Below are 10,793 nucleotides of genomic sequence, written 5' to 3'. Positions count from 1 at the left end.
TCTAATACGTTGTTTTTTTTAAAATGTGCTGAAAGGTTTACAAAGTCTAGTTCAGACTTCCCGTCATGCTTTTGTTGTGTCACTTTATTGTTTCACTTTCTGTGCTGATCATAGTATGTTTCAGCAGTAGGGTATTGACTGAAAACAGGTTCCATTTCCAGTAAGAGAAACTCCTAGCTGTACAGCTGTCACACTGACACTGACCTGAACTAGTTAATTCTGGGCCCAGCCCTTATCCATCCTCCAGGAAGGAGTCACAGCTAGATCTACAAGACTCTGCCTTCTGCCTTAGTGCCAGCAGCCAGCCCAGTGGAAGGAGGGAAGGACCCTCAGGGTGAGTGACTTGGGCTTAATATGTGGACAAGTGTCAGTGGTCTTGTGATCCGAATGAAACTTGTAAAGTGATCCGCTCCTTTCTGTAGAGGTTTCCTATATATCCGTAGAGTGTATTACTGCAACATGTGAATGACTTCCAGTACAAGCTTATACAGCTGCGGTGTAACAGGAGACATCTGCATACAGCACAATTGCTGGTGGCAACCTACAAGTATGCAATGACTATAGTAACGACAGCGCCTCCAGATCGGATTAATAGTTATTGATACTGATAAGTGTAATGAGTGTGGCCAAGGGTAGGGACTTCTCAGGATTATGGACTCTCTCCGTTTACTTGGAGAAATATTTCAAATATGCTTCTGCATTAGTATGGACACGTATTCTTTTCTTGGAAAACATTTACAGTAATGAAAATCTTTGGCTGTTGCATTTGTAAATACGTAAAGAGACACTAAACTTAAAGGTTATTATAACTATGTCACTGACAGGAAGACTAGAAAAATTTCTGCCCCAATCATAATATTAATATTTGATTATTTAGTGCCAACATATTCCACAGCGCTTTACAATGGGAGAAGCAACTAACAAGTGAAATGACAAATAATCAAAGGTGTGATTCATACTAGCTTTTCTTTTTTTATTAAATGTATATACTTTTAGGCCTTATTTACACGAGCGTGTGCGTTTTGCGCGCGCAAAAAACGCAGCGTTTTGCATGCGCAAAAGGCACTTGACAGCTCCGTGTGTCATCCGTGTATGATGCGCGGCTGCGTGATTTTCGCGCAGCCGCCATCATAGAGATGAGGCTAGTCGACGTCAGTCACTGTCCATGGTGCTGAAAGAGTTAACTGATCGGCAGTAACTCTTTCAGCACCCTCGACAGTGCATTCCGATCACCATATCGAGTAACCTGTTTAAAAAAAAAAGAGGTTCGTACTTACCGAGAACTTCCCGGCCGTTGCCTTGGTGACGCGTCCTTGGTGACGCGTCCTTGGTGATGCGCCTCTCTTGACATCTGGCCCCACCTCCCTGGATGACGCGGCAGTCCATGTGACCGCTGCAGCCTGTGCTTGGCTTGTGATTAGCTGCAGCTGTCACTTGGACTGAATTGTCATCCCGGGAGGTCAGCCTGGAGGAAGAAGCCGGGAGTTATCGGTCAGAACTTTTTTTTTTTACACGTTCACATATATTAGAATCGGAAGTCACTGTCCAGGGTGCTGAACCAGTTTAACTCTTTCAGCACCATGCACAGTGACTGTCTCCTGCCGGGTTCGGTCAAAACGAGTTCGGCCGAACCCGGTAAAGTTCCGTTCGCTCATGTTCGGATGTTTGTAAACAGAAAAGCACGTGGTGCTTTTCTGTTTACATTCAGTTTGACAGCTCTTGTGCGAATCACGCAGTTCGCACGGTGGTTTTCACGCACCCATTGACTTCAATGGGTGTGTGATGCGCGAAAAACGCACGATTATAGAACATGTCGTGAGTTTTACGCAACGCACTCGCGCTGCGCAAAATTCACGCATCGTCTGCACTGCCCCATAGAGTAATATAGGTGCGTACGACACGCGTGAAAAGCACGCGCGTCGCACGCGCGTATATTACGCTCGTGTAAATGAGGCCTTAGGTTTAGTATACAGATGTAGCCGTGTTTACCTTGACTTTTAACACGTTAAATAAACAGTGGCTGGATCTCTTATCTCAACTTTTTCAATGGCTTTTGTTGTGTGATATCACGCTGCAGCAAGTTATCAGAGTCAAGATAAAGATGGCTACATCTGTACATTCAATAAAAAATGTGAAGGATGGAAGGGTAAATGAAGGTGAACTTGGCAATAACTAATGGATCTGATATTACTGGGGATGGTGCAGGGTGGTTGGTTTAGATTGTGCTCCCCGGTGAGACATTTCCTCTCCAGTTTGTTGGCGTTCTCCTTCTCTGGCTGTATACTTGGTCTTGCTCACACACATTCCATTCCAGACCACTTCCTTTTAGAATCTTACAAGGGTGATTTCCAGTTGTTGTCGCTGTCAGGTAACAATTCAGTAAACGATAGATTATGGCATAACGGATACTGTATTTGACTGCACTGTATCAAAAATGTGCTACATTCAAAAAATGCCTATTTTTTTTTTAAACACTGTATGTTCCCCTACGTTTCTCTTCTCTTATTTTAAAAGAAAAAAATATAATTAAATGTAAATGCATTAGTTTGTATATAAATTGCAGTCATCATAATTGACCTCCAGAGAGTGGCATGATGTATTGTCCTTGTAGGAAAGCAGAAGAATTCTGGAAGCCCATACTGTAGCCTTCAGGTTTTCCTCTCATAGATTCTGTATCAATACGTGAAAAAGAAATGGCCTACTCCATTGCATGCCAAATTATAGAGGTAGTCTCTCGTAGAAGTATTACTTATAAGACACAATATGGGGCTTCACAGAATCTGCATTAGGCGGGACCTCCATACAGCGTTCGTATACACAGCATTGCCATGTGCATGAGCCGTCACCAGTAAAGCCTTATTCACACGAATGTGTGCATTTTGCGCGCGCAAAAAAACGCTACGTTTTTTGCGCATTGCAGTTCCGTGTGTCATCAGTGTTTGCTGCGGGGCTGCGTGATTTTCACGCATATGACATGCTTATAACACGTGGTTTTGAAGCTTAGAAAAATAAATTTTTAAAATAAAATTCATTTTTTCGTTCATTTCTTTATCTACTGTTCCGCGAATCATGCGCGACACACGGAAGTGCTTCCGTGTGCCGTGCGCGATTTTCACGCACCCATTGACTTCAATGGGTGCGTGATGCGTGAAAAACGGCCAAGTACAGGACATGTCGTGAGTTTTACGCAGCGGACATACGCTGCGTGAAAATCACGGACTGTCTGAACGGCCCCATTCACTAACATAGGTCCCTGCGTGTGAATAAGGCCTAAATATAAGTTCTTGAGTTGTGCTCTGCAAAATTGTTAAACACTTAATTCTGCAGTTTCCTAAGTAGGTCATACTGTTAGAAGTCATTCAAACTCTCTGATTTAGGCATCATTTACACGAGCCTAATATACGCACGTGCTTTTCACGCGTGTCGTACGCACCTATATTACTCTATGGGACAGTTCAGACAGTCCGTGGGTTTTGCGCATTGAAGTCAATGGGTGCGTGAAAACCACGCAGGTGGCACGGAAGCATTGATTCGCACATCAGCTGTCAAACTCTGAATGTAAACAGAAAAGCACCACGTGCTTTTCTGTTTACAAACATCCAAACGGAGTGTCATAATGATGGCGGCTGCGCGAAAATCACGCAACCGCGCATCATACACTGATGACACACGCAGCTGTTAAGTGCATTTTGCGCACGCAAAACGCCGCGTTTTTTGCGTGCGCAAAATGCACACGCTCGTGTAAATCAGGCCTTAGATGGGATTGACTGACTAATTTGTATGGGGGATTCCTTACTTTTAACATGCCCAGTCCTTAATTCATTCAGGAAATGAGCCCCAGACAGAAGAGGCTGGACGCAGCTGCAGGCTTAAGGGAAGCCGACATGACCGTCCTGGTAGGGAAAGGGTTAATGTTACGAGGTGAGGGAAAGTTGAAGGAGCTGAAGGAGGGACGGGGAGGAGTTAAGGGGGGCGGGGGGGGCCGTTACTGCGCTTCCCGCTGTTTCTCGGCATTGAGCCGGAAGCAGCGGGAGGAGTAACACACAGTAAGCAAAGCTCCCCGTTGCCCGGTTTTTTAGTGATGGCAGAGGCCCTGATTTTAGAGCGGCTGCGCGCCGCTGCTGTGCACCACGGTCCCGGATGGCTGGAGGAGACCGTGGCTGCATTAACGCGGATCCCGGACGCCGTTTCGCCACGTCGGGCACGGCGTTCGGGGTCTGTTGCAAGGGACAGGCTCCCCTCCCCCGGCCCCCCTACGAGCATGGCTATGGCGGCGGGGGGGGAGTCGGCAACAACCGCTCCTGCGCTGGGCAGGCAGAGAGCGGTGGCAGGGGTGACGGCGATGCAGGCTGTGTCGACCCGTCCCTCTCGGCGGTCCCGACCTCCAGAGCGCCTTAGTCCGGAGGTAGTCCCGCGGACACGGCGTCGCAGAGGGAGCCCGATCCCGGACGCTGCAGGCCAGGCAGCTGGGAGGACCGCCCCTTCCCAGGCCCTGCGTCCTGGCAGGAATCCCAGGCCGCGACGGGGTCCGGCGGTAAGCAGGGAGTCGCAGGCTGGGCTCCCTGTCACCCCTCCCCCATCAGATGGAAGATGTCGAGAGCAAGGTACGGCCGCCCCGCATGGTGATGTTCCGGCCAGGGGGCAGGCTTCGTCAGGATCGTCTAGACGGACGACTAGATCTGCAGCGACGTCGAGGCAACAGGTCCGGTCGGAAGTCTGGGTCCCGGCGGTCGGGCGGCAGGTTGCCGGCCCATCGGTCAGCGCGTCCTCATCCCCTTTTCGAAGATGTCGTTGGGAGGGACAGTCGTCGGCGAGAGAAGAACTGGAGGAAGGTGAACTGGACGTCTATCGTCGAGGTCAGGATGGTCCGGCTGACGGGAACACAGCGCCTGTGCAGCCCGGTGAGTGTATAACTCCATTATTGTCTTATCCAGCGATTTTTATGTCGGGTGTCGGCGGGGGGGCTGCTAGCATAGCATCGGGGGCCGGTAGTGGCGCGGGCGGACGCGACGGAGCGGGTATGGCAGAGTTAGTGGGTTGCTTACGGGAGCTGGTGGGGCGCCTGGATAGGGCCGCGGCGCCGGTAGTAACGGAAGTGTCCCCTGCGGTAGTTTGGGAAGGCCCCAGGGACGTGGGATCGTTGCAGGCGCGTCCTGTGGTGGCGGTTAGAGAGGCGGTCGCGGTGTCGGTGCAGACTGAGGCACAGAAGGACGGCGATCGAGTGCGCATGGACGATCGTGCTCGGGGGGAGGTGTATGTTTGTTTTGAGGGTCCGTTGGGGGCGCATTTAAAGCAGGAGGTGCGTGATCGGATCTGGAAAGATGAATATGTTGAAATTTTTTCTCTCTTGCCGCTGGCTAAATTCAATTTGGATAAGAGCAAGCGGGATGAGAGTAAAAAGGACGAGGAGGAACGGCGGCGGTATAGGCTTATCCCGCAGACGTTCGTTAATTGGTCGCAGGCGTTCGCCATATTGGCTAGTGTGATAGGGGAAAAGGCGCCGGAAAATTGTTCGGCGTTATTTTGTTATTTTGATGCTATTGGGGAGGCTCATAGGGCGTATGGGGGTCAGGCGTGGCTGCGATATGATGAGCAATTCCGTCAGCGGAAGGCGGTTCGGCCGGCGATTCGGTGGGACCAGAAGGATATTGCTCTCTGGTTACGGGTTACGGCTCCGGTTAGGCAGCCCTTTCCCGGGAGCGGTGGCCAGGGAGGCCAGTCTAGTCAGAGTGGACCAAGCGGCGGGGGAAAGGCGGGGTTTTGCTGGCAATTCAAGGAAGGCCAGTGCAAGTTTGGGGCCACGTGCAAGTTCAAGCACGTGTGCTCCGAGTGTAATGGTGCATCACACGGGGCGGCAAAATGTCTGCGAAAAAAGAGGTCCGGGAACCAGCAGGGGGCTGGTCAAGGGGGTGTCGCCGGTGAGGGTGGAAAGGATGGCCCCTTATCTAAATGAGTATCCGGATAGGGCGGCAGCTAAGTTGCTTTATGAAGGGTTTAGTGTTGGTTTTGTTATTCCTCCGCCTCCTTATGAGGTTCCGGTTACGCGGAGAAATTTAAAATCGGCTTACTTGCATGCGGAAGTCGTGTCGGAAAAGTTGTTAAAAGAAGTTTCGTTGGGGCGCATGTCGGGGCCATTTGTGGAGTCGCCGGTGAAAGATTTAGTTGTGTCCCCTTTGGGTATTGTCCCTAAACGCGAGCCCGGAAAGTTTCGTTTGATTCAACATTTATCGTATCCCAAAGGTTCGTCGGTAAATGACGGGATTGATCACGAGTTGTGTTCCGTAGTTTATACCTCATTCGATAAGGCGGTGGGGTTAGTGCGGGCTGCGGGTCCGGGGGCGCTGCTAGCAAAAACCGACATCGAGGCGGCGTTCAGGTTGTTGCCGGTGCATCCAGAAAGCCAACGGCTGTTGGGTTGTTTTTGGAATGGGGCCTTTTACGTGGATCGGTGCCTTCCGATGGGGTGTTCTCTTTCTTGTGCATACTTCGAGGCGTTTAGTAGCTTCGTGGAGTGGGTAACGAGGGGAGTATCCGGGGTCGATTCGTTGATCCATTACTTAGATGATTTTTTGTGCGTTGGCCCGGGGGGTTCGCCGGTTTGCGGTAACTTGCTTCATGCCCTGCAGAAGGTGGCGAGGGATTTTGGGATCCCTTTGGCGCCGGAAAAAACGGAGGGCCCGGTAGCGACGATTTGTTTCTTGGGAATCGAAATTGACTCGGTGGCAATGGAGTGTCGGCTCCCGGCGGATAAGTTGGGTGCTTTGAGGCTGGAGGTGCGACGGGCTTGTAGAAGGAAGAAAATGTCGCTGAGGGAGCTTCAGTCGCTGCTGGGGAAGTTGAATTTCGCCTGCCGGATTATGCCGATGGGGAGGGTGTTTGGTAGAAGGTTGGCGGCGGCAACGGCGGGAGTGCGGGCGCCGCATCATTTTGTGAGGCTCAAGGAGGAGCACCGAGCTGATCTTCAGGTTTGGGATGACTTCTTGGGCCAGTACAATGGTCGCTCGCTATGGATGGCCCCAGCGCAGGATACGAGTGATCTGAATATTTTCACGGATGCGGCTGGGGCGGGTGGCTTTGGAGCTTACGGGGGAGGTCCGTGGTGCGCAGGTCAATGGCCGGCTAGCTGGGTGTCCAGTGGATTGACGCGGAATCTGGCCCTGCTCGAGCTGTTTCCCATCGTGGTGGCGGCTACCATTTGGGGGGACAGGCTCAGGGATAAGAAGGTCCGTTTTTACTGCGACAACATGGGGGTGGTGCTTGCCATTAATAACATCACGGCGTCCTCTCCTCCTGTAGTTCAATTGTTGCGACATTTAGTGTTGGTGTGTTTGTCGTTGAACGCGTGGGTGGTGGCGGTGCATGTCCCGGGTGTACGGAATTGTGTTGCTGATGCTCTTTCTCGCTCGCAGTGGGACCGGTTTCGGCAATTGGCCCCGGGAGCGGAACGTCTCGGTTTGGCTTGTCCGGATCATCTATGGGATCTGGTATCGGTCCCGTAGAGCAGCTGTTACAAAGGTCTTTGGCGCGCACGACGTGGAGGGCTTATGCTGCTTGTTGGAGGCAGTGGGAGGAGTGGGTAAGAGAGTTGGGTGATGTCAATACGGATAGAGACAGGTTGGTGGCACTTTTGTATTGGTTAGGGGATGCCTGGGAGGGGGGGTTTTCAGTAGCGAAGGTGAACCGGTTTATATCCGCGGTGGCGTTTGGGCTTAAAGTTGCGGGGCTTGCGGGATGTATCGAAGGAATTTCTGGTATCGCAGGCTTTGAAGGGGTTGCGCAGAGGTAGGGTGGAGGCGGATAGTAGAAGGCCGGTGTCGTTTGCTTTGCAGATCGGTTGGAGGTATGGTTGCGTAGATCAAAAACTGACCAATTAGGGAAGGGAAAACTGATAGTTTTGTTCGCTCTCCCGGGGTCGGTCATGTGCCCAGTAGAGTGCATGCGGGGTTTTACAAAAAACAGGGGGTCTCCAGATTTGCCTTTGTTACGTCATGTGGACGGGTCGTTCTTGTCCAGGTTTCAGTTTGGAGCTGTTTTTAAAAAATGTTTGACGGCGGTTGGGGTTGCGGCAGGCTCATATTCATCTCATTCCTTCCGGATTGGCGCAGCAACGGAAGCAGGGCGCTGGGGGTTGGATGATGAGGGGGTGAGGCGTATTGGTCGTTGGGAGTCTAAAAGGTTTAAGTCCTATGTCCGCCCCCATATGTTGTAATTTTGTTGTTTATGCTTGCAAATGTTATATGGTGGTGCCTAACTGTGTTTTCCGTTTCAGATTCGCCTCCTTGTCTGGTGTGGTTGATGGGTCATTCGTACGTGCACTGGGGGGCTTTGAGGGCGGACGTCCGCCCGGATGGTCGCCAGTTGCGCATTCCGCGACAGGATGCGGTTGTGCATTGGCTGGGGTTTAGAGGTATGTCGTGGAACAGGGTGTTGGCGGAATTCCAGACATATGTGCGGCTTGATAGGGTTCCGGAGGTTTTAGTGTTGCACGTGGGTGGGAATGACTTAGGAGTCCGCCCTTTTCGTGAGTTGGTGCGGGATATCAAACATGATTTGTTGTGTTTGTGGGTATCTTATCCCAAGTTGGTGGTAGTGTGGTCGGACATAGTCCCAAGGAAGCATTGGCGGTTAGCTAGATCGGTGGAGAGAGTCAATAAGGCTCGGATAAAAGTTAACCGGGCGGTGTCCCGTTTTGTGGCGAAGAACGGGGGCATTTGCGTGAGGCATAGGGATTTGGAGTCAGGATTGGGGAATTTCTGGAGGAGTGACGGGGTTCATCTGACCGAGGTTGGCATTGATATTTGGAGCTTGGCTATAGCAGAAGGCATAGAAAGGGCGGTGGTGGTGTGGAGGAACTCACAGGCTTAAGGTGGTCAAGGCCTGTTTCGCGGTGGCGGGGGGAGTCCTTGAGGCCAGTCAGTACAAAATGGTGGGGGGGTCGCATCGGGGGTATGCGTCCCCCAAAAAAGGTACATGGTTGAAGACTTCATCGGGTGTTATCCCTTTGAAGTGGTCTTCTGGTAGAAGGTATGTCACTTGAAGGCTTCATCGGGTGTTATCCCTTTGAAGTGGACTTCTAGTGGTCGGTATATCACTTGAGGGCTTCATCGGGTGTTATCCCTTTGAAGTGGACTTCTAGTGGTTGGAGCCATCTGCAGAGGTGAACGGTGCTTCCGAGCTGGTTTACGGCTGGAGGTAATTAGTGGTTTGCAGATGGCTAATTCGGTGTGTTCTTGAAAGGAACATCTGAAGGGGCTTCAAGGACTTCCTCTGCTCGGGTTAATGTTAACGTTTAATTGTTATTTATGATTCTGACCCATGTTGGGTCATGTGAATTATTAGGAGGAATTCTCTGGTGGATTCCTAACTAGTTATCCGAATGTTTCGGATTTAAATTGTTTTTATAAAACTGTGAAATTAATAAACGGCTGCTGTGGCCATTTCACATCCAACCTCGGTGTCATGTGTCGTTACTAAATGGGGGTGGGGGATAGTATGGTTTAAGGTTAACACACGACTCTACCTAGGCAGGTCAAGAAGAGGCTGGACGCAGCTGCAGGCTTAAGGGAAGCCGACATGACCGTCCTGGTAGGGAAAGGGTTAATGTTACGAGGTGAGGGAAAGTTGAAGGAGCTGAAGGAGGGACGGGGAGGAGTTAAGGGGGGCGGGGGGGGGCGTTACTGCGCTTCCCGCTGTTTCTCGGCATTGAGCCGGAAGCAGCGGGAGGAGTAACACACAGTAAGCAAAGCTCCCACCCTCCCACCCTTGTTTTGTTACTCCTTAGGTCTTATGTACGTCTGTCTATGATCGTTGTGTTTTATTTTGTGTGCTTATTTAACATGTTTTTCTTTTTTCCGGAGTAGGTTCTGTTGTCATGGCAGCTGGCGGGGGGAGTCCTTGAGGCCAGTCAGTACAAAATGGTGGGGGGGTCGCATCGGGGGTATGCGTCCCCCAAAAAAGGTACATGGTTGAAGACTTCATCGGGTGTTATCCCTTTGAAGTGGTCTTCTGGTAGAAGGTATGTCACTTGAAGGCTTCATCGGGTGTTATCCCTTTGAAGTGGACTTCTAGTGGTCGGTATATCACTTGAGGGCTTCATCGGGTGTTATCCCTTTGAAGTGGACTTCTAGTGGTTGGAGCCATCTGCAGAGGTGAACGGTGCTTCCGAGCTGGTTTACGGCTGGAGGTAATTAGTGGTTTGCAGATGGCTAATTCGGTGTGTTCTTGAAAGGAACATCTGAAGGGGCTTCAAGGACTTCCTCTGCTCGGGTTAATGTTAACGTTTAATTGTTATTTATGATTCTGACCCATGTTGGGTCATGTGAATTATTAGGAGGAATTCTCTGGTGGATTCCTAACTAGTTATCCGAATGTTTCGGATTTAAATTGTTTTTATAAAACTGTGAAATTAATAAACGGCTGCTGTGGCCATTTCACATCCAACCTCGGTGTCATGTGTCGTTACTAAATGGGGGTGGGGGATAGTATGGTTTAAGGTTAACACACGACTCTACCTAGGCAGGTCAAGAAGAGGCTGGACGCAGCTGCAGGCTTAAGGGAAGCCGACATGACCGTCCTGGTAGGGAAAGGGTTAATGTTACGAGGTGAGGGAAAGTTGAAGGAGCTGAAGGAGGGACGGGGAGGAGTTAAGGGGGGCGGGGGGGGCCGTTACTGCGCTTCCCGCTGTTTCTCGGCATTGAGCCGGAAGCAGCGGGAGGAGTAACACACAGTAAGCAAAGCTCCCACCCTCCCACCCTTGTTTTGTTACTCCTTAGGTCTTATGTACGTCTGTCTAT

General features: G+C 50.8%; 1 protein-coding gene across 1 annotated transcript in view; it reads left to right on the top strand.

The window, feature by feature from the left end:
* Positions 1 to 210: 210 nt before the first annotated feature.
* BAK1 (BCL2 antagonist/killer 1) overlaps positions 211 to 10,793 on the top strand; it is a 109,437-nt gene continuing 98,854 nt past the window's right edge. The window contains exon 1 of the mRNA XM_075850607.1: positions 211 to 334. The gene's annotated coding sequence lies outside the window, so the exon portion shown is untranslated. The remainder of the gene's footprint in view (positions 335 to 10,793) is intronic.

Source organism: Rhinoderma darwinii, chromosome 2 (assembly GCF_050947455.1).
Source record: "Rhinoderma darwinii isolate aRhiDar2 chromosome 2, aRhiDar2.hap1, whole genome shotgun sequence".
Lineage (NCBI taxonomy): Eukaryota > Metazoa > Chordata > Amphibia > Anura > Rhinodermatidae > Rhinoderma > Rhinoderma darwinii.
This window is presented reverse-complemented; position numbering and strand designations above follow the sequence as displayed.